The sequence below is a fragment of the Octodon degus genome, unplaced genomic scaffold, assembly GCF_000260255.1.
Source record: "Octodon degus isolate 3935 unplaced genomic scaffold, OctDeg1.0 scaffold00126, whole genome shotgun sequence".
Taxonomy (NCBI): Eukaryota; Metazoa; Chordata; class Mammalia; order Rodentia; family Octodontidae; genus Octodon; species Octodon degus.
This window is the reverse complement of record NW_004524702.1, coordinates 6,424,929-6,451,644: the sequence shown is the minus strand read 5'-3', so window position 1 is coordinate 6,451,644 and position 26,716 is coordinate 6,424,929. Positions and strand designations below refer to the sequence as shown.

Here is a 26,716-nt window from a genome sequence, read left to right as displayed (position 1 = left end):
TCAGCTGTTTCACATCTCAAAGCACTAAACAAGACAACAGCAAAAATGGTAGCAAAGTTTATGTGGCAAGTGGAGGAGAAAGTGGCTCTGCAGAGGGAACTTGGGCTGAATGAAAGAAGGAAAAGTGTACACCTCGAGGGCCACAGGGCGGGACGCCATGGGGAAAGCCACGATCATGAGCTCTTCCTGGTGTTCAGGGTCCTTTTATGCTGTCTACACTTCATGGAAACCGTGAGACCTTCTACATGCAGGGCCGGAGAGGCAGCGCTGTGCAGATCCTAGGATCTCACCACACCTCTCTGCTCAGCCAGGCCAAGCTACTTCCCACCTCCTACCTCACCATGACAGTGACCAAGCAGGTCACTGCCTTCCTGTCCTGGGATCCCAGGCTGGCTCCGTAGTGGGGATTAAGGTGGCCTGTGGCTTTAACGCAGGCACTCATTGTTAGCTGTTTCCATCCGATGATCCAGTTCAGAGTGGAACTGACCACAGAACTAGGACCACAGCAGCCTGAATTATTGATCTGAGCAGCTCAAGTTGCTTAGGAATGAAGTTTGCTTAGAACCCAAGGTTAGAATGAATTTGCAGCCTGGAATTTGGAGGCAAAGCTTAAAGCTCTGCAGGGCAGGAGCTACGTTTGTTTAATGAGCGCTCAAGGTTTATTTAAGAGCCACTGGAATGGCAAACTCAAGGTCCTGAGTTCAAGCCCTCGTACCAAAAAGAAAAGGAAGGCTGGGAGCTGAGACATTTAAGGTGTATGGCTGGTGGGTTTGATTCGGCTCAGAATCAGTTTCCCTTTGAGAGAAAAATTATTTATTTATTTATTTAGAGATAGAGTCTCTCTATGTAGTTTTTTTTTTAGCGGGACCGGGGATTGAACTCAAGCCCTTGTGCTTGCCAGGGAAGTGCTTATTCCACTGTGCCATCTCCCCGGCCCCTCTATGTAGTTTTATCTGGGCTTGAACTTAGCCTGGGCTGGCCTTGAGCTGTCTGTAATCCTCCTGTCTCAGCCTGCTGGGATTACAGGTGTGCACCGCCATGACTAGCTGGAGACAAAATTTAGTGATAATGGCAAAGCTTGATGGAATAAATGGGGAGAGCTGTCTGAGCTGGGCTTAGCACTATTAACTACAGCTTGGACTGATTGGAGCTTCTCCTGGTGCCACCACCAGAAGTAATATCTGACTGCCTCCCTGGAGTGCCACCTTCAGCAAAACACCGTGCTCATGCACCATGCAGGCCGGGCTGACCATTGGTTGCAAGGGTGCTGGCGAGGTGAGGCTTCCACTCTGAGGGGTGGCATAGGTGACCCGCAGGGGTCGGTCTGGGGGAGCAGGGAAGAGGGAAGTGCCCAAGGCCTGGGTGACAGACAGGTCTAAACATGCCTTAGGTGGGCTGTGGACACAATAAAGTCATTGAATCAGTAAACAATCAGAAGGAAGCCAGATTCTCTGGTTTATAAAGAGATTCTGAACCAGAGAAGCTGAGAGGCAGAGATGGAGGTCAGGGGATGAGATCCAGCAAATCCCCAAGTTTCCCTGTAGAGAGGTCGCAGCTGTGGCCGGCGGCCGGGATGGCTCCCATTTGAAGAAGTAGTAGACTATAGCCAGGTGTGACCGCTCTGGCCTGCAATCCTAGCAGTCTGGGAAGCTGAAGGAGGATTGAAAGTTTGAGCCCAGCATGGGCAAAGAAGTGACACTGAGACCCTGTCTCAATAAAATAAACAAATAAATAAATAAGGCTGGAGGTGTGGGTAAGCACTAAGGCCCTGCTTTCAATCCCCAGAACCACAAAAACAAATTTAAAGAGAATCAAATTGTACAGGAATCTAGGAGAGAGTCTTTTCTAGGGTTTTAAGAGGCCCAGCTTTCCTCCTCACTCCCCTAGGGGCCCAGTGACAGATGCCTGTGCTGTGTCACTTGAGCCTTGGAGACGTTTGAATTTTTCCATCAGGATCTTCCTTCCCACTTCTGGGACAGTATCAAGGGACAGTAGAAAAATTTAGAAAGCAGCCTGAGGAATTAGCATAAGCCATCCATAATTCTACTCTCCCAAATGACCACACTACTTCCCCATCTGTGGAATGGGCGTAATTGTTCCAATGGGATTATTGTCTTAGATGACAGAGAAGCCATCGCGACGTTGCTAGATTCTCTTCTAGCCATGTCCTTAAGTGTTGAACCCACGATTGGAATCACAAGGCATGTATAATTTTTATCACACCATTCCTTTCCATAATGTATTATCCCTAATCTTGTAGCCACAGAAACACTGTGTGTGTGTGTGTGTGTGTGTGTGTGTGTGTGAAAGAAAACTTTACCAACAATACAGATGATGGATCAGATTTGGCCTGCAGGTGGCAGTTTTGCTGATCCCGGGGAGAGCCCTGCCTTGGAGCAGAGCAAGGGGTAGCCACTGAGGAAATTTTGCACAGCAACAAAATGCTGCTGCTGTCCTGCTCTGGGATACAGAGGGGCACTGGTCGCGTGTCAGGCCACCAGAAACCCACAGTGCAGGCTGTGCAGGGAGCGATGGGTAAGCAGGCACAAGGCAAAATTTACACAGAACTGCCTTTGGTTTAGCTCTGCTTGAACACCCTTTAATCTGCGGTTCCCTGGGTCAATATTTAATCCCTAGCACAGCAGGGTAAATCCTCTGGGGGAGGAGAGCTAGGACTTTAACTCTCAGGGAGGTTCTCCAGGAAGCCCAGAAACAGCTAATTTTTGCCTACTGTGGCCCTGTCTCTCATCATCATTTTTGTTAAAATCTTGCAAAGAACATCTTGGTACATAAATCTTCCTCTTGAACCTAGGCTGTTTTGTGAATATTCAATGGGTGAGAAACTGTTTTAACCTTTTAGCACGGAGCCTTCTTTTTATATCAAGTACTTTAAGCATGATTGGAATCGTTCTGCTTCTGCAATTTTTGTCCTGTTTTTCCCCCCTCATATTTCATGACTCTTCTCAAGGTGACATTTGCTAGATGGATATAGTTAGGTCAGAATCTGAAAGCTTATTTGAGGCTCATACTATGCATTATCAAATGCATCTCAGCCAAATGTACATTTATTTCTCACACACTTCCAGTGCTTACCCGAGGCTTTGGTTAGGATTTAGTGAGGATTTTTCAGCTGAGCAGCCCTGAGTTGCTGAGCTGAGCTGCTAGGCCTCCTGCTGTCGCCTGTTGGGCATCTCTATCAAGGAAAAGGGTGCCTCGGAGGAGGGACATGGTGAGACATGGGGTTTCCTTTCTTCCCCCTAGCTGGTCCACCCAAGGGTCCAAGTCCATGTTTTGATTTTGTCCTGGCCTCTTTTTGCTTGTCTGTTTCTTATTCATATATATTAAACTTCCCTCGAGGTTCTGGGTGACACTAGGCCTGAGACCTATGCAATAATGGGACAGCCAAGGTAGCAATTCATTTAGTTGAGCTCTAATCTAATCTTTTCTTGAACTAGAACCTCATAGTCACTTGAGGTATTCATTAGTAAGTGCCCTGAAACTTAGAGATGTAGGAAGAAAAACACCATCAGAAGACCTGATTTTCAAACTTGTAGTTAAGGGCCAACACATTAGCTAGAGGGGAGGGATAAAAAGAAATAATTTCTCTTCAAATAATAAATAATATATGATGTCTTCTATCACAAATCCTTATAGTTTTGGCTTAGTCACCAAGCTGGGGAGATAGTGGCATAAGTGCCTGCCTGGCAAATACAAGGTCCTGAGATCAATCCCTGGAACCAAAAAAAGAAAAAGAAATAGTCACCAACTTGCTGAGAGTGGGACAGGTATCCCCCAATACCTCCAAAGGGGAACAAATTCATCCAAACAATTCCTACTGTTGCTTTTGACCTTGTGTTTCAAGGGTACGTGTGAGTTTTGTTGTTGTTTTTACATTTGTACAGTTTACATTGTTTGGCTTATAAATAACACTCATATGTGGCTCTATTATTAGAGAGAATATACAGCAAGGCCAAGGCAGGAGGATCATAAGTGCAAGGCCAGTCTGAGCATCTCAGTGATGCCTAGTCTCAAAATAAAATGTAAGGGCCAGCCAGACAGCTTAGTGGATTAAAGTGCCTGCTTCGGCAGACACAGGGGTCACAGTGCGATCCCTGGCATACTATGCCAGCCCTGCCCCTGGGGTGCGCTGAGACAGCGACTGAGACTGGGCGTAGTGACGTGAGACTGTAATCCCAGCACTTGGGAGGCTGAAAACAGGAGACTCACTAGGGGTCCTATCTGCATAGTGAGAACTGTAGACCCTGTACTAATACATAAAAATAAAATAAATTTAAAAAAGTCTGGGGATGTAACTTAGCGGTAGCAGCCCTTACCCGTAGGTGTGAGGCCCTAGGCTCCATCCCCAGTAACCCTCCACCAAAGGATTTACATGACTCTTCCATGTACACAGAGCTTTTCTAATATTGAAAACTAAAAATTTCATTATCCAAGAAGCTACAGCTAGATGATCACTGTGAGTTTGAGTCCAGCTTGGGTTACAAAATAAGTTCAAGTTGAGCCTAAACGACATGGAGAAACCCATCTCAAAAAGACAATAATGATAATAATAATAATAATTTGTAGACAATATAAACTTGACCACCTAAACTTTTTTTTTTGTTTTTTATTTTGACCACCTAAACTTATAACCCTAACTAAAATACAGGCAATCAGAAATGCTGTATCCCCTTCCCTAACAAAATTTAGTGATACAAAAAATTACGTTTAAACTATGAACTTCTGTAGCTACATCAACATTTGCACCAGGAATTTAGAAATACACGTAGGGCTACGACCCACTATGCTACACATAGCAATGCTGCTCTTCTTCTCAACCCGTACCCGGAGCTAACCCAGTGCAACGTTTACCTGGCTAACGGGGACAGGGAAGGGACCGATGAGCTGGGCACCATCAGCTGCAGCACGTGAACCAGGGCAGTGTGGCTGCCTGCAGTTTGATCAGCATCATCCTTATTATCCTGAAGCCACGTGGTCCAGCTGCCATTCCCGCAGCCTTGCTGAGCCACCCAGTCTGTTTCGTGATTGTGACATGACCTCACAGTAAGACAGGCAAAGGGGGCCTGGAGCCAGACAAAAAGTACATAAATGACAAACTATAAAGCTGCGTGGAGTTCTCTGTATTCTAAAATCAGCACCCTGTCCAATCACCTTGCGAGAACTTCTTGGGTATTACCTTGAGGATTAGACACCAAAGTAGCTATGGAGAGCTGCAATGAGCTGTCACTACCAAGGGTACCGTCCCAGGAGGGTGAAGGAGAGCAATCACTCATTTAAACGTTAATCACAGCTAGCTTCTCATCGATAAAGGCAAAGAAAACACTTTGAACTAGCTCAGCAAATTTTCCATAGAGGAAAAGAAGAGTGGCCAGGCATGCTGGAGCACATCTGTAATCCCAGCATTCTTGGAGGCTAAAGCAGGAAGATCAAAAGTTTGAGCCCAGACGGGGGAATTTAGTGACTTTATGAGACCCTGTCTCAAATTAAATTTTAAAATGGGCTGGGTTGCAGTTCAGTACAAAAGCTCTGGGTTTGATCCTCACTTCAGAAAACAAAAAGGATGTTATTCTCATGGTCAGTGACTAAGTTATAAACAATCTCTATATCTTGTAAGTAAGTTAAGAAATAATACATGTTCTTTTTTCTGTTTTATCCTTTTTCCTTCTTGGATTCAGTTGTCCTCTGACCAAATTGAGAGCCAGGAAGTGCAGAAGTTGGACTAGAAAGTTCTGTCAAGTAAAGTGTATCTCTGTGGCTAGAATTGAAGGATGGATTGAACAAGAAATATCCTCCAGCTGAGTCAGAAGAGGAGGAGGAACACCAGGAATCCTCCTCCTCCCCACGGAATTCCCAAAGCCTGTACCCTTCCAGGCTCTGAGGTACCTAGTGTCTGAAAGAGGGATCAGTGTTCTTGGTAGGCGCATGGATGGCGTCCATGTCAATTTCTCATGGTTATTGGGGCAGGCAGCTACAGTCTGTCTTTGGGTGAATACCTTCTTGCGCTAACATTATCGAGGAGCTGCTAGAGCAGGACTTTCCTCCCTCTCCCTGGAAACAGCGATGCGACCCGGTTCCTTCCCTGCGCCTGGTAGGCCAGCATCCTCGCATTCACTGGGGACTGCAGTGTTGATGTTATCATGGTTTCCATGGTCAGTGACATCATCTGAAAACTTGAGCTGCTGTGGCCGGGCCTGCGACCGGGATCTCCTGAGGACTGGCCACGGCACTAGCTTCTCCTGAGGCGTGATTTTTTTTGTTTTGTTTTCTGGACATAACTCTGAACTCAGTCTATTTAAGGGTCACATTCCCGTGCAGCGTAGGAGAGCTCAGCGGTTCCGTGCCGGCTGTTTTCTCACAGCCTTCTGCTTCTATTTCCTTGGAATTTGTAGGGAAGATAACGATGACTTCAGCTGGCTTTCTTCATCCACTGAAGATGGATACCGTGATACCAGACCAAGCCAGGAATCCATGGAATCCTGAATACGTTGCTCTGGTTTCAAGTCTGACAAACACAACAGGGGATCTCAGTGCTCCTGGGTTTGATCATCATTCTTGTTATCCTGAAGCCACATGGTCCAGCTGCAATTCCTGCAGCCTTGCTGAATCACCCAGTCTGTTTCGTGACTGTGACATTACCTTACAGATTGGTACTTTGTCCTTGCAAAAATTTGATTATTTTGCTTTAACCTGGGTGTCCCAACAAAGAGGCTTCACACTAGGGGCAAGAAAAGCACACTTTTTGGCTGGCCAGATAGCTCAGTGGACTAAAGCGCCTGCTTAGGCTGGCACAGGGGACAGGGCTTCAATCCCCATGCCATGCCAGCCCCACCCCCAGGGCAAACTGAGATGGCAAATGAGACTGGGTGTGGTGGCGCACACCTGTAATCCCAGCTCTTGGGAGGTTGAAAACAGGAGAATCACTATGAGTCCAATCTACTTAGTGAGACCCTGCAGACCCTGTACTAAATACATTAAAAACAACAAAAACAATAATAATAATAAAATAAAAGCACACTTTTGTAGCATGCCAGCACTGCCTGTTATACGTTATCTGGTCATGGCCAGGGCCAATGGTGTCACAGAGGTTCAGGGTGTTTTCATAGGCAGACACAGGGCAGCTGCAGCGGAGTAGGAGGGTGCACTTCACCCTTCACCTTGTCCTCCTGGGATTCTGCCACACTCGGGGCAGCAGATGGGTTTTATGTGCCAGCCGTGGCTCTCAGCTTCTGTGCACTCAGCTGCAAAATTATCTCAGCACTTGCTGAGCACCATGGTTGGAACTGCTCAGCTCAGCACCTGCCACACTTTTCCATCCTGACAAAAATAGCTGAGGCGGACCAGCAGCTTTTGACACGTGAGACAGACAATGAGAATGGGCACCAGCATCCGCCCACCAGGGCCCACCGGAGAGGCGAACACTGCAGTTTTACCTCTGTTTATCTTCACCCTGCGCTGTTCACATGTGACTTATGTTACTGCTCTGGACAAAAGTGTAATCGTTCCTTTCAAGTGTGCCTTTCTTCTGCTAGGCTCTGAATACTTGCAATTCTTTTTTTCTGCTCTTTAATCAAAGACTAACCATGGGGCCCCAGGGACACTACTGTGACCAGCCAGAATCAGCCAGGATCACCATCTGGTACAGAATTTCTTTACAAAGGCAAGTTGGCTCATTTTGGGGTCTATCTCCAAAGGTAAATAAATCAAGTTGAGAAGTTGTTGGACAATGGCTGCCCTGTCTGCCTATTCATTCCCGGGAGCCTTAGTGAGGTGACCCCTTAAGGGTCCTAACCGCTTAATCATGAATTTTTTCTGGAACTGTAGACTGGTATAGAATAGTCAATGGGTGCTGGAGTCAGAGACTACTGGGCTTAAATTCCGGTGCTGATCTTACCAGCTGAGGCAAGGCAGGCAAGTTCTGTGGCCTCAATTTCCATATCGGTGAGATGGGCATGATAATAGGAATATACAGAGGATTAGATAAGACCTACAAGGTGAAGCATACAGCCTGGTGTATGCAATAGGGTTATAAATGATTGGCCCCTGTTATTCTAGTTTTTTTGTTACCTGGGAACTAAACTGGCCCTGGTGTTGCTGTCTCAGATGGACCACTGAGGTCATCCTTCTCATAACTGGAGTATGACTCGGGGGAAAGGGATGCCACATTCTTCCCAGGACTTTGTATGTGCTCTTTCTTTCCCAGTCTAGAATGGTAATTCTCATGATCATGGTATCTCCCCTGCCAGGTAAGTATAGAATGATAATTCTCAAACTTGGCCATATATCGGAATAACCTTGCAAATTTGTTAAAACAGATTTTGCTGCTATGCACGTCTAGAATTTTTAACCCTGTAAGTTTTTTTTTTCATATATTTATTTGCTGTTTGTATTTCTTCACCTGAGAGGTATGTATTCATCTGAGATGCCCATTTTTGTTTTTGTTTTTGTTTTTTTTCAAAGTTTTATTGATAAACAGATAGCAATGATACAGTTTCAAATCAAATCAGAAGTACAGTTTCAACAAATAATACACTGCATATATTCTTCTTAGTGGTTTAACTCTGTAAGTTTGGGGAAGGGTTTGGGAATTTGCATTTCTAACAAGTTCTACTTTGAGGCTGATGTTCCTGGAACTATGTTTTGAGAACCACTGGCCCAGAATATTTTATCATTTGTTCCTATTTGTGATGGACTGACAACTGGTGGTCAACTAGTAACACCCAGCTGAGCTGAACCAGCATGGTGCTGGGTGTGGGAGGCCCACCTGGGGGTTGTTGCCCGCAGTGAGAAGCAGGACTAAAGAAGAAGTTTGAAGCTGTTAGGGAGCTGTTATGTCTCCTGAAGGAGCATGTCATGGTGGCTTTCCTGATGAACTCAACTGTTCTCACCATCAGAGGAGCTTGGGTGATGGCTACGCTTTGCATTCGCTGAGAATGGCTACACTTTGCGCTGGGGGAGCTCTGGTCCTCACTTTGAGTCACTTCCTGGTTCCAGAGGGGAGGATGGTATGCTATTCATTGTCCTAGAGAAGCATGTCATGCTGGCCATTCTGATATAGACTTGGCTGTTGTCTTTGTCAGAGGAGCTTGGGGCCTCACTGTGGCTGAGGATGGCTGTGGTCCTTTTCAGGGAGTTCTGACCCTTACTTTGAGCACTGCTTCCTGGCTCCAGTTGAGATCCTTCAGCCCGCTAGCACAGACCCTTCATCCCACTGGCACAGACTTTCTAGCTTCCACCACTGACCTTTGGGCCTCTCTAGCACAGATCCATGACACAGATGAGACATTGTCATAGGCTCTAGGCCTCCAGCTGAACTTGTGAAGGACACTGTCATGGGTTCTAGGATGTCAGCTGAGCTCATGCAGGACATTGCTGTGGGATCCAGGCCCTCAGCTGGAGTCTTTGGTCTTTAGCGTATAGACAGATTTCCTGCATTCTCTTTGTATATGATTCACTAGGTGACTATCATAAAATAATTTTATACTATATGTGTCCTGTATTATATCATCCCCCTTGCAAAACCCCTAATTACAACACTACCCTCCTGGCTAACTCCAGCTCATCCGCTGTGTTTCGGCCTTGATTTCATTTCCTCCAGAATGTTTTCATAAGCTGAAAGTCCAAATTATGCATTTATCCTCTGTCCTTTCAAGGCTCTCTGAACTTGGTTACTCATAGAACTTATCACAGCACTCTGTAATTGTCTTACTACTTGTCTGTATCCCACAGTAGACAGTATCTGCTTTAGAAAAGGAACCACGTCTGCCCTACCGGTATTTTCAGCATCTGGCCTGGTGCCTGATACACAGTGGGTTTTCAATAAATGCTTGTTGAATTAATTGGTGAGCCAGACTTTGGGCAGCTGAGGCGAGAGCCTAGAGATTCATGAAGAGGAGGCAAAAGGAAGTAAGTCTGAGCGCTGACAGTGGCCAGGCACACCTAAGGGTTCAGTGCCAGGGACATTAGCAGGAAGTGTGAAGACTCGAATTTAGATGCTGAACCCCACCTCTGGAAGGACTTGGGTCATGAGAGAATGGCAGAGAGCAGTGCTAGAGGAACTGAGGAGGAAACTGAGACTCAGTTTTGGATTAAGATTCTTTTTTTTTTTAAATTTTTTTTTAAATATTTATTTATTGTGTGTGTGTGTGTGTGTGTGTGTGTGTGTGGCCAGCTCAGCCCACCAGGGGGCGGGGCTGGCTGGCATGTGGTGCTGGGAGATTGAACCCCGGTCCCTGTGCTTTGCTAAGCTTGTTCTAAGGAGGTGCTTTAGACCACTGAGCCATCTCTCCGGCCCCTGGATTAAGATTCTTGATCCCTCCTCCAAAAAATAAAAGCCAAAACCCAAGAGTTTAAAACACTAGTGGTTCCCTTTTAATTTCATGGCTCAGAATATGGCCTGACTTGGTGACTGGCTCATGTAAACTGGAAAAGGAGGCATCTTCTGCTGTTGAGTGGCATGTTCTGCTAATGCCAAACAGGCAAGTTAGTCAATATTTCCAAATCTTAAATAGTCTTAATGATTTTCTATTTATTGTCAAATTTTGAGTGAAAAGTGTTTATAACTCCAAATGTAATTTGATTCTTCTTTTCTCCTTTCAGATCAATCAGTTGGCTTCATGTATTTGCTGTCATGTTATTAGGTATAGACACATTAGGGATTATATTTTTGATGGATTAATCGCTTTATCATTATGAAATGTTTCTTTACCTTTTTCTAAGATTCTGAAATCTTATTTTGATAATAATATACATTCCAACTTTCTTTAAAAAATAGGACTGGCCAAATAGCTCAGTGGATTAAAGTGCCTGCAAGCAGGTGCAGGGGCTGGGGCAGGGTGTTAATCCCTGGGCATGCTGTGTGAGCCCCGCCCCTGGAACATGCTGACATGGTGATTGAGACTGGGCATGGTGGTGCATGCCTGTAATCCTAGCTCTTGGGAGGCTATAAACAGGTGGATCACCATGAGTCTGATCTAGTAGTGAGACCCTGTAGACCCTTCCCTAAAATACAAGAAATAAATAAAACAAAACAAACCTTAACCAACTAATCAACGAAAATAAAAACCTCAAAAATCTAGCATGTGTAATTCAGTGGTTTTAGTATGTATAGACTATGTGATAATTATGCCAATATGATTTCAGAACATTTTATTTTATTTATTTATTTATTGCAGAACCAGGGATTGAACTCAGGCCCTTGCGCTTGCCAGGGAAGCGCTTATTCCACTGAGCCATCTCCCCGGCCCCCTCAGAACATTTTATGATTCAGCTTTCTTTTGGTTTTGTGTAATTTTTTAATCATTTTGTCAAAAATGTCTTTATTAAATTAAATGTTACTTGTAATTATGTCATATCTTCATCTAGAATTTAACATGAGTTTATTATGTGCAGCATATAGTTGAATCTTGCTTTTCCATTAAATAAGATAATCTGCGTTTTCAATGTGATGTTAGATCATTCATACTTAATATAATATTTGGTATAGTTGCTCCATCTGCTTTTACTTTTTTCCCCCTCTTTATCTGACTTCTTTTGGGGTTATTTTCTCTCAATTGCTTTATTATCTACATCCATTTTGTCTTATTTTTTAGTGGATGTTCTAAGATTTACAACAAACATTTAATCAATTTTAGTCTATTTTTAAATAACATACTGCCCTGTGTATAATATGAACCATTTATAACAGTATGCAGTCATGTGTCACCTAGTGCCGGGATATGTCTGAGAAATGTGTTGTTAGGCAATTTGTCATTGTGAAAACATCATAGAGTGAGTGAGCTGTGCCTGCTGGCACACACCTCTAATTCCAGCCCTTGGAAGGCTGGGGCAGGAGGGTCGCTGCGAGTTCAAGGTCATCCTAGGCTACATGGTGAGTTCAAGGCCAGCCTGGACTAATAGTGAGAACTTGCTTCGCAACAAAACAAAAACCACCATAAAGCGCAGTGTGATTCACGCGCTATCCTTTTATGTGATCAGCAGTGCAATAGGCTTATTTATATCCGTATTGCCACAAGCCTGTGAGTAATGCATTATATTACTACAATATGATGAGCATGATACCATTCGTTGACAGGACAATTTCCAGCTCCATTATAGTCTTTTGGGATTGCTGCCATGTGTACGGTCCATTGTCGACTAGACTGACTAGGTTGCACACGACTATACTTCTTGTCAGTCTATTCATTTATTAAAATTCACAGCAGAGTTTTATTCTGAACAATATTATGGCATTTTGTTATCTCTTGCAATCTATGTCTGAACTTCCTTTTACTTATCTATATGTTTTAATTTTTTCTATGTAGAGAAACATCCTTCTTCTTCTTTTTTTTTTTTAAAGTGTATTTGAGTATAGGGTCTACAAGGTTTACAGGGTCTTACTACGTAGATTGGACTTGTAGCGATTCTCCTGTTTTCAGCCTCCCAAGCACTGGGATTACAGGCGTGCACCACCATGCCCAGTCTCAATCGTGGTCTCAGTGTGCCCCAAGGGCAGGGCTGGCATGGCAGGCCAGGGATTGAACTCTGGCCGCTGCACTCTGCCTAAGCAGGTGCTTTGGTCCCCTGAGCTATCTGGCCAGCCCTTCAACACGCTTCTAAAAATAAGAAAAATATGATATGAAGGATCTGGAATGATAAAAGGAAATATGAAATGGCAACATGACTACATGACTCAGATTTGATGAAAATAATCAGAGAAACATGGGTTGTTATTTTGCTCATTTCTGTGCAACTTCTGTAGGTTGAGCAATGGAACATTTTACTCTTCCTGCTACAACTGATAGAATCACATAAGACTTTGTGGTGGATTAACTAACTTGTAACATCCAGCTGAACTGAATCAGTGCAGTGCTGGGTGGGTCAGACCCACCTGAAGGTTGCTACCAACAGCATAAAAAAAACTGGAGGGGAAGATGGCACGCTGTTCGTCCTCCTGGAGAAGCTTGTCACGCTGGTTTTCCTGATATGAATCTAGCTGTTCTCACCTTCGGAGGAGCTCAGGATCTCATTGTCACTGAAGGTTGCTGTGGTACTTTTCCCGGAGCTCTGGTTCTTCCTTTGAGCAAGGCTTCCTGGTTTTGGTACAGACTCTGCCACCTGTGAGCACAGATCCTTCATCCTGCTAGCACAGAATTTCTAGCTTCCACCACTGACCTTGGGGCCTTCCCAGGGCAGATCCTTGATCCAGCCTTCATGAGACATTGTCATGGGCTCTAGACCTCTAGTTGGCCTCGTGGAGGGCATTGCCATGGGCTCTCGATCTTCTCCTAGACACCTGCAGGACATTGCCAAGGGACCCAGGCCCTCAGCTGGATTCCTGAGGTCTCTGGTGTGTGGACAGAGCTCCCCCACTCTTTTTTGCATTTGACTCTTTGTGGTGAATATTATACAATAATCCTATACATTACATGTCCCTGCGGCCAGACTATTGGACTTTGAGGATCAGCAGTTGCAGGTCATGCATCAGACCAGGTTGAAAACATGGTGCCTGTTAAAGATCGACTTCCAGAGATTCCCATCTGGGCAGATGTGTGCGCCAGTCCCCAGTGGAACTTCAGGCCTCAGGGCACGGAAGGGGATGTGGTACCTGTAGGGACTGTGCTGGCATCTTATAAAGCGGGGCATGCTATTGCCAAACTGGTAACTGGAATTTAACATGTAATGTTGTTCCATGTGAAACTGGACAGTATTTTAGTGAAATGCAAAGCTTCTGTTTTGAAGAACAAAGAATCCCCAGGAAAAGGGTGCTTCAGTGTTTTTCTGCATTGATCCTGAGTTTGCAGAAGATTGAGAATGATGGATATTGATGATACTACTCTTTCTTATACCTCTTCTGAAGGAAAAGAAAGGCCCAAGCTGCCTGTTTCAGATTATGACTAAGGGAGAATCCAAGTCCTGTTTCAGATTTGTGACTTTTTTTAAAAAAATATATTTATTTATTTTTATTTATTACATTTATTTATTGTGTGTGTGTGTGGCCAGCTCAGCCCACCAGGGGGCGGGGCTGGCTGGCATGTGGTGCTGGGGATCGAACCACGGTCCCTGTGCTTTCGCCAAGCTTGTTTCAAGTAGGTGCTTTAGACCACTGAGCCATCTCTCCAGCCCCAGATTTATGACTTTTGAAAAATCGTGTATCTTGTGCTCTCACTGGAGAGATATTCTGCAGTGTGAATTGAAACCTATTTTAGTGGTTCTCCTTTTGTTTTTCCCCCAGTGGATTTACCTCACTCAAAGAGAGGACAGATTCAGCTTTGGTCATAAGAAACCTCTAGGGCCCTATGAAGTGTGCTATTGCTCCGTATCACACTTAGGAGCTTAATGGCTTAACAGAACACAAACCTGGTGGAAATGAACGAAAATAATACCCAGAAGTAAACTAATACTGTAAATAAGTGAACAGACTTGTGGGGTAGTAGGAGTCACTGTAATTGAAGAAAAAAGGGGTGAAGGGATGGAAACCAGGAGACAATGGCTCTTTTTATAAATTTGATGATAACTATAAATTTGTGCACAACAAGCCTCAAGCAGAACAAATGTCAGGAGAACCACACCATTGCACGTTAAAACAAAATTGTTTTGCTTTTTTTTTTTTTTTAATGGATCTGGGGATTGAACTCAGGCCTTTGCGCTTGCCAGGCAAGTGCTTATTCTATTGAGCTATCTCCCTGGCCCCCAGAACAAAACTGTTTAAAAAAAGAAAAAAAAAAAAAAAAAAAAAAAAAAAAAAAAAAGATTTTAGAGCATCCAGAGGAAAAGAGGCCATGCTTTGTTCAGAGAAACAAAAATAAGAAAATAAAGTTCCATTAGAAATGATGCAAAACCATATCTGTATAAACACTTTACAATTCCCTATGGGTTATTCAACTTCATAAAATATAGGCATAGTTCTTCCCGAGTTAAAAAATATTGTTTTGTTTTCCATTTGTAATTTATTTTTATAAAGTTCAGCTAATGATTTATGAGTTTTGAAAATATTTCATAAAATTAAATGATAAGTTCTAGAATATTAGTGATAAGTTAAAATTAAACAATAAGCTCTATCTTTTTAGCTTTTTTTTTTTTTCCAAACCAGGGATTGAACTTTAGCTTTAAACATTATTTTTTACATAAATTTTAATTTGGCTGTTTAATTTTGGTTTTAAAAAGTAGTTAAAATCTTGATTTAATACACTTGACTTTTTTTTGTGTGTGTATTTAGTACATGGTCTACAGGGTCTCACTACACAGATTGGACTCACAGTGATCCTCCTGCTTTCAGCCTCCCAAGCACTGGGATACAGGCACGCGCCACCATGCCCAGTCTCAGTCGCTGTTGCAGCGAGCCCCGGGGGGTGGGGCTGGTGTGGCATACCAGAAGTTGAACCCCAGTCTCTGGGTCTGCCTAAGCAGGTGCTGCAGTCTGCTGAGCTATCTGGCCGGCCCTTGACTACTAATTTTTTTAAAGGCAGGTTTTGTTGTATAGTTTAGGCTGGTTTTGAACTCTAAATGCACGGCCTTGAACTCACAATGGGATCTTTCTGCCTCAGCCTCCTGAATGCTGGTTACAGGCGCGTGCCACTACACTCAGTTTGCCCTTGACTTTTTCATTGTTTTTTTCTGATGTCAATGTGAGCATTCATGGCTTTATCATTGTGTCCTTATGCTGCTTTCATTAGTCATGTAATTATTTCAGCACATTTTGGTTGGGTCAGATACTACGGCACTGCCAGATGTGGTGGCAAATACTTGTAATCCCAGGATTTGGGAGGCGGAGGCCAGAGGATTGCCACAAGTTCGAGGCCAACCTGGGCTACGTAGTGCGTTCAAGGCCAGCCTGCGTTACAGAGTGAGATCCTGACTCAAAAAAAAAAAAAAGTATTCATGTATACCACTGTACTCGCTGAGTCATGACTCAAAGCATATTTATTGGTGTGTGCTATGTTCAGAGACATCTTGATAGCAGTATTCAGTCTGTATACACTTACGCAAAGAAAGAAAGACCCGAAAAGTGACCCAAGAACTCACTGAGCACAGATGATTTAAATTTAATGGTGTTGTCACTGGCTATCCCTGAGAATCTAAAATACTCTGAGGACCTTCAGGTCACCTTAGGAAAGGTCTAATTCCCAAGGTAGAGAGACTTGTCAAATTGATGCTAAATAGGGACACATGAATACAAGAGTGTTTCATAGAATCCAAGTGCCGGAGTCAGCCGCAGGAACTGCAGATACAGGTGGCAGAAAACTCCTAGAAACCAAGCCATCTCACCCTCCTTTCTTTCTCTTTGTGTGGCTCCATGGTCTTATTTTTTTCTGTCTCTGAAACTGTGCATCATTCTTTCCTTTCCTTTCCATTTTCTTTGGTTTGTTTGTTTTTTAAAACTGAATCTCAGTATATAGCTCGGGCTGGCCTTGAACTCAATACATAGCCCAGGCTGTCTTTGAATTTGAGGCAGCCCTCCTGACGCAGCCTCCCAAGAGCTGGGATTACAGGCATGTAGCACCACATCCGGCTTCACTCCCTTGTTAGTAGGAAAGATACATAATATCTATCTATCTATCTATCTATCTATCTATCTATCTAGATATAGATATAGATATCTTTAGTGGTTATTGTTATTTTGCAATTTGCTCCTTCCCTCGCTGGGGCTACAGTCATGTACTACTCTACCTGACTCTTTTGTCTATTTTTCAACTTGGTGTTCTCCTTTGTAAAACTTTATTTGACCTTCTTGAAGTATGACACTTGGTCTTTGATACATGTTGTGAATATTCCCACTTTATCAGTGACCTTTATGTTGCGTATACTGCATGTATTGGGTATTTCTATGGTCGGATTTGTCACACTTTTCCTTTATGAATTTTGGTTGCCATGTAGGAGAACAGTGAACATTCCTTTTCCAACTCAGTTTCACTCTATCTTTGTTGGAGTTGAGGCAAACCTTTCCCTCCATATAACTACCCCTTTCCTGGCCACTGTTCCAGCACCCTCAAGTTTGGAAGGCCACACATGTCCAGTTGCTTAGGTGGGGAGCTGTCTGCAAAGGTGAGTAATAGTTATTTTTGGGTGGCTGAGGTGGTGGCTGTGTCGAATCACCAGGTAGACAGACTTAAGTGTCTCCATAGCGTGCCTGTCTGATTCTAAGCAAAAATTTGAGGTAGCTAAATCTTAATATATAAAGTATGCTTAATTTCAGACTTTAATATGGATGGAAGGGTGGGGCCAGGGAGATGGCTCAGTAGAATAAGCGCTTGCCTGGCAAGTGTAAGGGCATGAGTTCAATTCCCAGTTCCGAAAAAAAAAAAAAAAAATGGATGGAAGATAAATAAATTTAGTATTTTTTTTTTATTTTTTATGTGCGTGTGTGTGTGTGTGTGTGTGTGGCCAGCTCAGCCCACCAGGGGGCGGGGCTGGCTGGCATGTGGTGCTGGGGGATTGAACCACGGTCCCTGTGCTTTGCTAAGCTTGTTCTAAGTAGGTGCTTTAGACCACTGAGCCATCTCACCAGCCCCTAAATTTAGTATTAATAATGCCTTAATTCAAAGTTTTGAAAGATTTCAACTGAGAGTTGGTGGCATCTGCCTGTAATCTCAGCACTCTGGGAGGCTGAGGCAGGAGGATTCTAAATTTAAACACAGTCTTGGCACCTTGACAACATAGCCAGATTCTGTCTCAAAATAAAAAATTTTAAAAAGAGCAAGGGGGTAATTCAGGGTGAAAGTCCTGCTTTCTAATTTGAATATTGAAATAAATTTTAAAATTTCAAGTGTAACTCACTAGTTTGGATTATTATCTCAAGTAGAAAAATCTCATTTTCAGTGTTTCCAGGTAAAGTGCAGACTTTTAAAAAGTGACGGTATTTTTTGTTCTCTTTCGGCAGTCGTTATTTTAGGCATAAGTTACATTAAGAATAAACTATAAAATAAGAAGTGGTAAATCAATTTGAATTTAACCAACAGAGGGAGCTGGTTTTAGGTATGTAAAATATTTTAGTCATTGTAATGTTAACGAATCGTTGAAATTTCACAAGGAAGTGAAACTCGCCCAGCAGCCGGCTGCGGCTGCGTACAGGTGTCTCTCTATGACTTGGACAATGGTGTGTGCAGCATGGGTGCTGAACGCTTTCCCCTGAATATCTGCTTGTGCTACTGCGAAGTGACGTGGGGAAGTGAAATGCGGAACACATCATCCCTCTGGACAGGAAGTAATAGAGAGGCAAATGGGTGTCGTTCTTGACTCGTCCTTTTGCATTATTATTATACGTTTACTGGAAATGCTTCACAGCAAATGCCATTTAAAGATCATCATTCAGTTGCTCAGTAATTGCATTGTCTGTGACCGTTCAAGCCTCAGTTGGGACAGAATATTTCTGTTCCCCTGGGAACAGACCCTGTGCTGTGAGTTAGTTTGCCTGTGACCTCAGGTGGCTGAGAAAGGGTCTCTGTTCCAGCAGACACCGCGGTGTGAGTCCTCTAGTGCAGCTACAGTCGGGAGGGGCTTTCAGGGGCACCATGGCTGACAGCAGGCCTGCAGGCATGGGGCGGTGGGCCTAGGCCTAGGCGTCTCTTGGACACCTCAGATGTCCAAATTCAACCTGGATTCTTGAGGAGCCTGCCTTTCTTTGTGATGAGAGGGAACAGTTTTCATGATTGGGGTATCTTCGAGAAGAATCCTAAGACAATAAAAAGCTGAGTTCCTCAGCCTAGCCTGAGTGGAAGTTGTTCCAGAGATGAGCCATGCTGGGACCGTGCATGGTCTCTTCAGTTAGAGAAAGAGCTCAGAGGCGGCCGGCAGGGCGGGGTTCCACCAGCGGAGGAACTCTTATGCAGTTGTGGTGGGCAGTGGGAGCCCCAGGGAGAGCCGGCAGCTCTTCCCCTATGGCATCAGCGGGATCTTGGGGCGGGTCCCAGGAGAAGCTCTGAGCTTTACGGGAGGTGCCAAGAGGGTGCTTGTTGCTGCAGCTACACCCCCTGTCTACTGGATCACTCCTTTTTTATTTTTTTGAGACAGGCTATCACTATGTAGCCAGGCTGGCCTCACACTCATGGAGATCCCCCTGCTCCAGCCTCCCAAAATCTTGGATTGCAGACAGGTGCCACCATGCCCACCTGAAAGTCTCCTTCTGTGGATGTCTTCAGTTGTGTGGTTGTGGCTGCCTTCACGTCCTGAATTCAACATGTTTACCTTTTATGATCATTTTGACTTCGGAGAAGAGTCAGAAGACAGCCCCGCGTCTGCTGGTCAGGTGGGGAGGACCAAGCGCGGCGTTTTGTGAGCCCGGTTGTACGGTTCTCAGCAGCAGCACTGGCTGTGCTTTTCACCGCATGCTGGAAAGACAGTCATGAAAGAGGACTTTCAGAAGCAGGTGTCACCCATGAAGCTGACAATAGCTACAGGAGTAAGAGGAGTTGTTTTCTCCCTGTGTCTCCTTTAACAAAAAGGGTTAACAAGAAAAAACACCTTGACACAAACCCTTCAGCAGACCCCCCAACCCTTCTGCTTGGCCAGGATCGTACCACATGCCCACGCCTGAACAAGTCATCACCAGAGGAGAGTGGGTCATGGGACTGCTGTGAGCCAACCAGGATTTCCCTGCAGCTGGTGGGAGAGGTTTTGCTTGCAGGAAAATGGGGGAGAAGAGACTCTGGGCTTTGGGTCTAACATTTTGACCTAACCTTGGACAGGAAGTAGAACTGCCCAAAGCACCAAACTCAGAGCACTTTGCTGTTGGCCTGGCGCCCTTCAGCACCCTCCACTCCACACTCTCTGGCTTTGCTTTTCCTCTTTCTTAGCCGTCTGTCTTGGGTGTGCAGGATTGTTGTGCAGGATTAGCGCGTGTTTGCAGTCTGTGCTGCTTACAGACACCTGCGGGAGTGGGAGTGTGGACAGAACACAGCTTGGGTCTGCCTTCATTCCCTTTCCCTCCTGCCTGCCTCTCCTCTGCCAAACCCCTTTCCCCATTTTCTTTCTTGTTGATTTTAATTACTCCTATCTCCTGTTCCTCACCCACAACACTCACACTCACTGAGGTTGTCTGGCGTGTCTTTATTCTGCTCTTTTCCCCTCCACCTCCCCCATTGGTGGCCCGCGTTGTCCCGGACTCTTCCCCATTGCAAGAGATCCATCCCCTATCTCTTTCTATCTCTTTCTAGTTATCTTTTTTTTTTTTTTGCAGCTGGCCAAGCTTGCCTAAGCAGACGCTTTAGACCACTAAGCTATCTCCCTGGCCCTCTGGTCATTCTTCAGTGTGCTTTTTGTACTTTATCTTATTCAAATGAGAGGCGCTATTTGTCTTTCTTCGTAGCTGAGTAATATTCCATTAGGTACGGATACCACATTTTCTTTATCCAATTATCTGTTGATGGATTTACAGGATTCGGTTATTATCATTGTGCTGCTATACACATTGGTACTGTCACACAGTCCTATGCTCTTATTGCTCTGTGGACTTAATTTTCTGTCTCTTGCTGTAATACCCATTCCCTGGGGAGAGACCTTTCCATTTTGTTCCCTCCAGGATTCCTGGCACCTAGAGCTGTATCTGGCAGATACTCAAATGCTCAGCGAGTCAAGGAATGAAAAGGGCCCCGCCCAGGGGGGTTGGTGTCCCCTGGAGGATTAGGCAGCCTGGAGCTTAGGGAGCTCATGCTTGTGGAGGGGGGTGATGTTGTTGGGGATGGGGTGGGAGTTTCCTCCAGTGGGGGGACATTAGCTGGGAAAAAAGGACAGCGTCGTGGGGACAGGAGAAGCTAGGTACAAGGAAGGATTTGCAGTTAGAAGATGAAAAGGCGTAAGAACCGGAAAAATAAAAAAATCCAAAAGGTACAGTGGGTACTGGGAGAGGGAAAGAAACCATTCAAAGAGAAGGGATACCTGGGAAGAGGGGAAAGAGAAAAGAAAGGAAGGAAGGGAAAATACATATGCACGTACGCAGGGTAGCTTGGATAATTGCGCTGCTGATTTCTACTGGTCTGTTGAGCAGTTGCTGCTTAATTGTTTTCTTTTCAATGTTTTGACCGCCAGGGATATAGCTCAGTGGCAAGAGTGTCTGCCTGGCAAGCACAAGGTCCCAAGTTCGATCCCCAGTACCACAATAAATAAATAAATTTTAATTTTTGACCAATTTTACATGCTTATATCTGGTAATCTGGACAACTAAATCAAAGATAATATGCAAGATAGCAACCATTCCTGACTTCCTATCATTTTGTTTAGTGAAATTCTGTTATTGTTTCTTTTCTTTTCTTTCTTTCTTTCTTTCTTTCTTTTTTTTTTTTTACTATTTTTTATTCTCTTTAAAAACAAAATGAAAAGGGAAGACAATCTCAAGACTTGGCAGCATCTTTCAGAGACACTCGTGTTGCAATGGCAAGGGGGACAGCATTTAAACAGTCCCCTCTTTACTGGGCAGACTGCGGGGCAGTTCCTTCAGGGCAGAGTCTCCGGGGGGCAGGGCACTTGCCTACTCTGCACCCCTTAAGACCTCTTGGGACTGGAAATGTCTGGTGTACCCTCAGCTAACAGAGGACTCCAGGTGACTCGGCTAAAGCACCATGAGTCACAGAAGTGACACCAAATGCCAGGACAGGGTATTGCCCTGTGTGCATAAGGTCCCTTCTCTCTTCCACAAGGAAATTCAAATGGCAGAGAACAGTGGAGGACAGTATGGGAGGATAGAAGGCACCGGCTTTGGGGCCAGAGACATTTGGATTCAAATTCTGCCTCTGTCACCGATGTACCTAATGATCTTGTGTCACCTCCATATATTTCTGCGGTGGGACGATTGCCTTTGGGAATTTGCTTAGGTTTGAGATTTTGATACATGCAATGGGCCCCAGTGCAATGTGTACGACATTTGGGGTCAGGTGTTGTTGGCTTAGAATCCTACAATGCATGACAGCACTTCTTAGGGCAAAGTCTATCACTCCTTTCTCCCCGCATCTCTATAAACCCTGGAGGATCTGAGCCTTCTAGAGAAGCCAAAGGGCTTAACACAAGAAGTTGATTTCAAATGAAGTTGGGTCATGGTTGATGTCCAACATGTTGATTTGAGTTGATTTTGTATCAACAAATATCAGGGCTGGGAGATAACTCAGGGGCATAAGTGCCTGCCTGACAAGCACAAGGTCCTGAGTTTGATCCCTAGTACCAAAAAGAAAAACAAACAAACAAACAAAACAAGCTCCCAACACAAGTATCCTAAGTCATACGGCGTAGGACATGTTTGGTCCAGAGCAGCATTTCTAGTGGCCACTGGTGTTATTGCTGCTGTTATCCTCAGTGCAGTTCATGATAGGCGTACCCAAGCCTTACAGAAGTGTTCCTGAAACTCAATTGTCTATCATTATCAAAGACAATCTGGTAAGTCAAACTGTGTGTGTGTATGTGTGTGTGTATGCATGCGTGCGCATGCACATGTGCATGTAGGTGTGTTACTGGGGGTTGAACCAAGGGTTTTCATCCTAAATTACATCCCCAGTCCTTTTTTATTTTTTGATTTTGAGACAACATTTTGCCAAGTCTCTAAATTGCTCAGGTGGGACTTGAACTTGTGATCCTCTTGCCTCAGCCTCCCTCAGTTCTGGGATTACCAATGTGTACTCCTCCTGCTTGGCTGTCAAGTTGCTAACTAGGTCTTTGTCACTAGTTCTATCCCTAGAATATTTCTCTCTCATCCATCCATTCAATAGGTCTCAGATTTGGAAAGTGGGTGTTTCATTACTTAAATCATCTGATAGCAAGAGATATGGATCCTTCAGCCTCCCCAAACAGCCTCAGCAGAAGGCACTGGGGACCCAGGAGCTTCTGTTGGGGGAGCTGCACAAGGTTGTTGCAGCCTTACCACTAGAGTTCTGTCACCTTTGGCCAGACCTTAAATGGGCCATTCCTGTCTGTTGGCAGCTCACGGGCATTCTAAAAGCCTGCACCTCTCAGGTCCTGCCTGACCCCGGCTGACAGTCACAGCAGGCTCCTGGCCATGCTGTGCTCTGCCTGGCTTTAATTACCCTGGAACAGCTGTCGTCTCCTTTCTTGGTGCAGCCTTTGCCTGGCTAGCTTCCAGCTGGCTTCGGGACAGCAGGGACCCAAAAGGCTACAGGTCTCTGCAGAGGGACATTTTTTCCTGAAAGCATGGCCTTTTTGGGTTGCAGAGTCTTTTTTCTGTCGTCCCTGCCAGTGGCAGAAGAGTTTTCTACTATTTGAACTCGCAGTTGCCAACGTTAACTGGGGAAGCAGGACCTCTGGCCTGCGGAATGTGTCCTTGGGTGCGGATCACTTTCGTTGGGCAGGAAACCAAGAACACCACTCATTCTGGCTCTCCCGAGAACCAGAGGCATGAAGTTACGCATTTCACGGAGAAGCAAGCTAAGCAGCCGCGTGAACACGCCGGGAAAAGTGCCCTGCACTAGCAGCAGGGCAGAGGGCGTGCTGGGTCGCTGCTGTGGCATCGGGCTGTTCTCAGGGCTCTGGGCAATCTTGGGGGTACTTGCAGGCTGGGTGTGCTTCTGTGGTCCCCAACAAGGGGGCTCGGGAGGAGTGAGTGCTCCTGGCTTGGGGCCCTGGCTTCCTGATGGCCAGGTGCCATCCTCTGCACTAGGGAGGGTTCTACTGGGGGAGGGGGCAGGCTTACAGTCATGTCAGCCCAAGTGGCCAGGGTGGGGAACTGAAATCATCCCCAAAACAACTGTATCAGCACTGTGCAATAAAGTTGGGCCAACGGGAATGGTTCAAGAGGCTTAAGGGTGTCTCTGAGAGGGAGCGGTGGGATGCGGGAGGTGTGGTGGTGCTGGGAGCAGTTCTGCCAGCATCAGCGAGGCTGAGACTGGCTCCCCAGGGCTCCAGGGTTGGCCCCCGACCCAGAGAGGTGACTGCGGGCTGTAAAAGGTTGGCTTCTATGGTCTGTAAAATTGTTTTTTTAAATGTCAATTATCTGTGATTAGGAAAGTGGGCTGTTTTCACATGAAAGCGTTGAGGAAGTTTGGAACCGCCCTCATTTTGTCATGCTGCCCCTCGATCAGAGGGGGAGGCTTGCTTGCGTCCTGCCTACGCGGAGTTCCAGTTTGTCCCAAGACGCAGACTTGCTGGGCTGGAGCCAATCTCTGTCCCCTCAGTCCATGTTACCATGGTTCTTGCACACCCGCAATCTAAGAGGCAAGGGTTTTGTTCAGCGTCTTCCATCTTTTCTCTGTAACTGATCCATGATGCTGTTCTTTAATTTTCCTTTTTATTTTATTTTTTCATGTCAGCTGATCATTTTGCCCTCTGAAAACTCTTACATTTTATTTATTTATTTATTTATTTATTTATTTATTTATTTATTTATTGTCTTTTTGAGACAGGGTCTCACTATGTACTTCAGGCTGGCCTTCAGCTCACTTTGTAGCCCAGGCTGGTCTCTAACTCACAATGATCCTCCTGCCTCAGCCTTCTAAGGCTGGGATTACAGGCATGTGCCACCACACCCAGCTTAAGTTTTTTTTTAATTTAATACTTTTTTTTTTAAAAAAAATGAAGCAAGTCATACAGAGCTAAACTTGAGAAAGATGATAGAAGCTTGCAGGATATCTAGTTCTTGACTAGACCTGACATGAGAGCAAAGGGTCGGGCAGGATGAGGTCTGGCTCTGTGCTCATCTGAGCTCCAGAGAACATCTGATCTCTGGAGCCAGTCAGCCCCTCCGGGCCTCATATGTCAACCAAGATCAGTGCTGTTCCAACCGTGACGTGCACACAGCCACCTCAGGCCTTGTAAGATGGAGGTTCTGATGTGGAAGGTGTGACTGAGACTCTGGCTACCCGGGTCCAACTTGAGGAGCCAGGGCTTCTTGGCGCTTTTAAGTAGTTGTCCATCCTGGAATACCTTGGGTGCCCCTTGGGAGTGTACATAGCACTCACGCAAAATACAGGCGCCCAGGTTCTGCCTCCAGGGAAAAGGGTACAGCTGGCCTCAGATGCGGCCTTGGTACTGGTCTTCCTGAAAATTTTCTATTTTAATTTTATGGAAGAAATAAAACAAAATTTCATAATAAAAGAATAGGAGCATGACAACAGTTAATATACTGTGTGTTGTTATCTTCAGAATAGTTACCCTGTACCACATGCCAGGCCAGTCCCTAAACCAGGCATGGTGGTGCACACCTGTAATCCCAGCACCGGGGAGGCTGAGACAGGAGGATCACTACAAGTTTGAACTGCATAGTGAGACTGTGTATCAAGTGAATAAAAATGTTTTTAAAAGATATGAGCATAAAAGTTCTCCAGATTATACTAGCATGAATCTTTCTTTTCAATGAACTAAGAGAAGCTAGTAGTAGAACTATCTTGTATTTTTTTTTCCTTTTCCTTTTCTTCCTTTCCCCCTTATCCTACCCTATGTCCTTTTCCCTTTTAAACAATTTCTTCCCATTTCACAATATCTATTACACATTTTGTTTTTTATTTGTTCTCTTAGTTTCTCATACTGGGGAAAATATGATGTTTACTTACACATGTGAGTCTGATTTCTTTCCCTTATACGTATGGTCTTTAGTTGTGCTTGTTTACCTAGAAATGTCTCAAGCTTAGCCTTCATTATGGCTGAGTAGTACTCCATTGTGGTATGTATATGAAAAGGCCACATCTTTTTATGTCTTTATTTATTTGGTACAGGGTCTTTTTTTTTTTTTTTTTTTTTGGTGGAACTGGGAATTGAACTCAGGCCCTTGTGCTTGCCAGGCAAGTACTTATTCTACTGAGCCATCTCCTGGCCCTGGCCACATCTTTTTTTTACCATTCCTCAGTTGATGGGCATTTAGGTTATATCCAAGATTCCACTATTACAAATTGTGTTGCTGTAGACATGAGTGAACTTGTATTGATGTACTATGATGTTTTTAGTTCTTCTGGAAGATACCCAGATGGGGAACAGCTGGGTCGAGTGGCACCTTGAATCCTAGTTTTCTGAGGAATCCCCATACTGACTTCCACAGTGGTGGCAGCAGCCTGCACTCCCACTGAAGTGACGAAAGGTTCTCCTTTCCCTACAGCCCGCATTTACTGTTGGTCAATTTCTTGCTGAGAGTCATTCTTTCTGGAGTGAAATGGAATCTCAGTTGTTTTAATTCACATCTCTCAAATGACCGATGACGATGAACACTTTTTTCATGTATTTATTTGCCATTCCTATTTGTTCATCCAGGAGGTACATATTCATTGCAGATGCCCAGTTTTGGATTGGGGCTTTGAATTTGGGGGGTGTCTACTTTTTAGCAATTCTTTATATGTTCTAGATATTAATCCTTTGAAGGACAACTAACTATAATTTTTTCCCATTCTGTGGTTATTTTTTCACTGTATTAGTGATTTATTTTGTTATGCAAAATTTTTTTAGTAACTTGAAATCCCAGTTGTTGATTCTTTGTAGTAATTCCTGTGTAATCTGGATTTTCTTCATAAAGTCTCTGCATACATCTATGTCTTCAAGATAGATTTCTACATATTTTTCTCTTTCAGCAGATTTAGTGTTGTTTTAAATTTAGCTCTTTGATTCATTTCAATTTTAGTTTAGTGGGTGGTGCTAGACCTGGGCCTCGTTTTAGTCTGTGGCATATGGGAAGCCAGTTTTTCCATCACCATTTATTAAAAAGGCCATCCTTCTTCCAGTGAACATTTTTGGCCCTTTTGTCAAAGATAAGGTGCTGAGTGTATTTGTAGTTGTGTCTGTATCTTCTAATTTGTTCCACTGATCT

The 26,716-nt window shown here is 44.6% G+C and overlaps 1 pseudogene; it reads left to right on the top strand.

The window, feature by feature from the left end:
- The first annotated feature begins 1,233 nt into the window (after positions 1-1,233).
- On the top strand, positions 1,234-13,893 carry LOC111812476 (annotated as a pseudogene).
- The last annotated feature ends 12,823 nt before the right edge of the window (positions 13,894-26,716 follow it).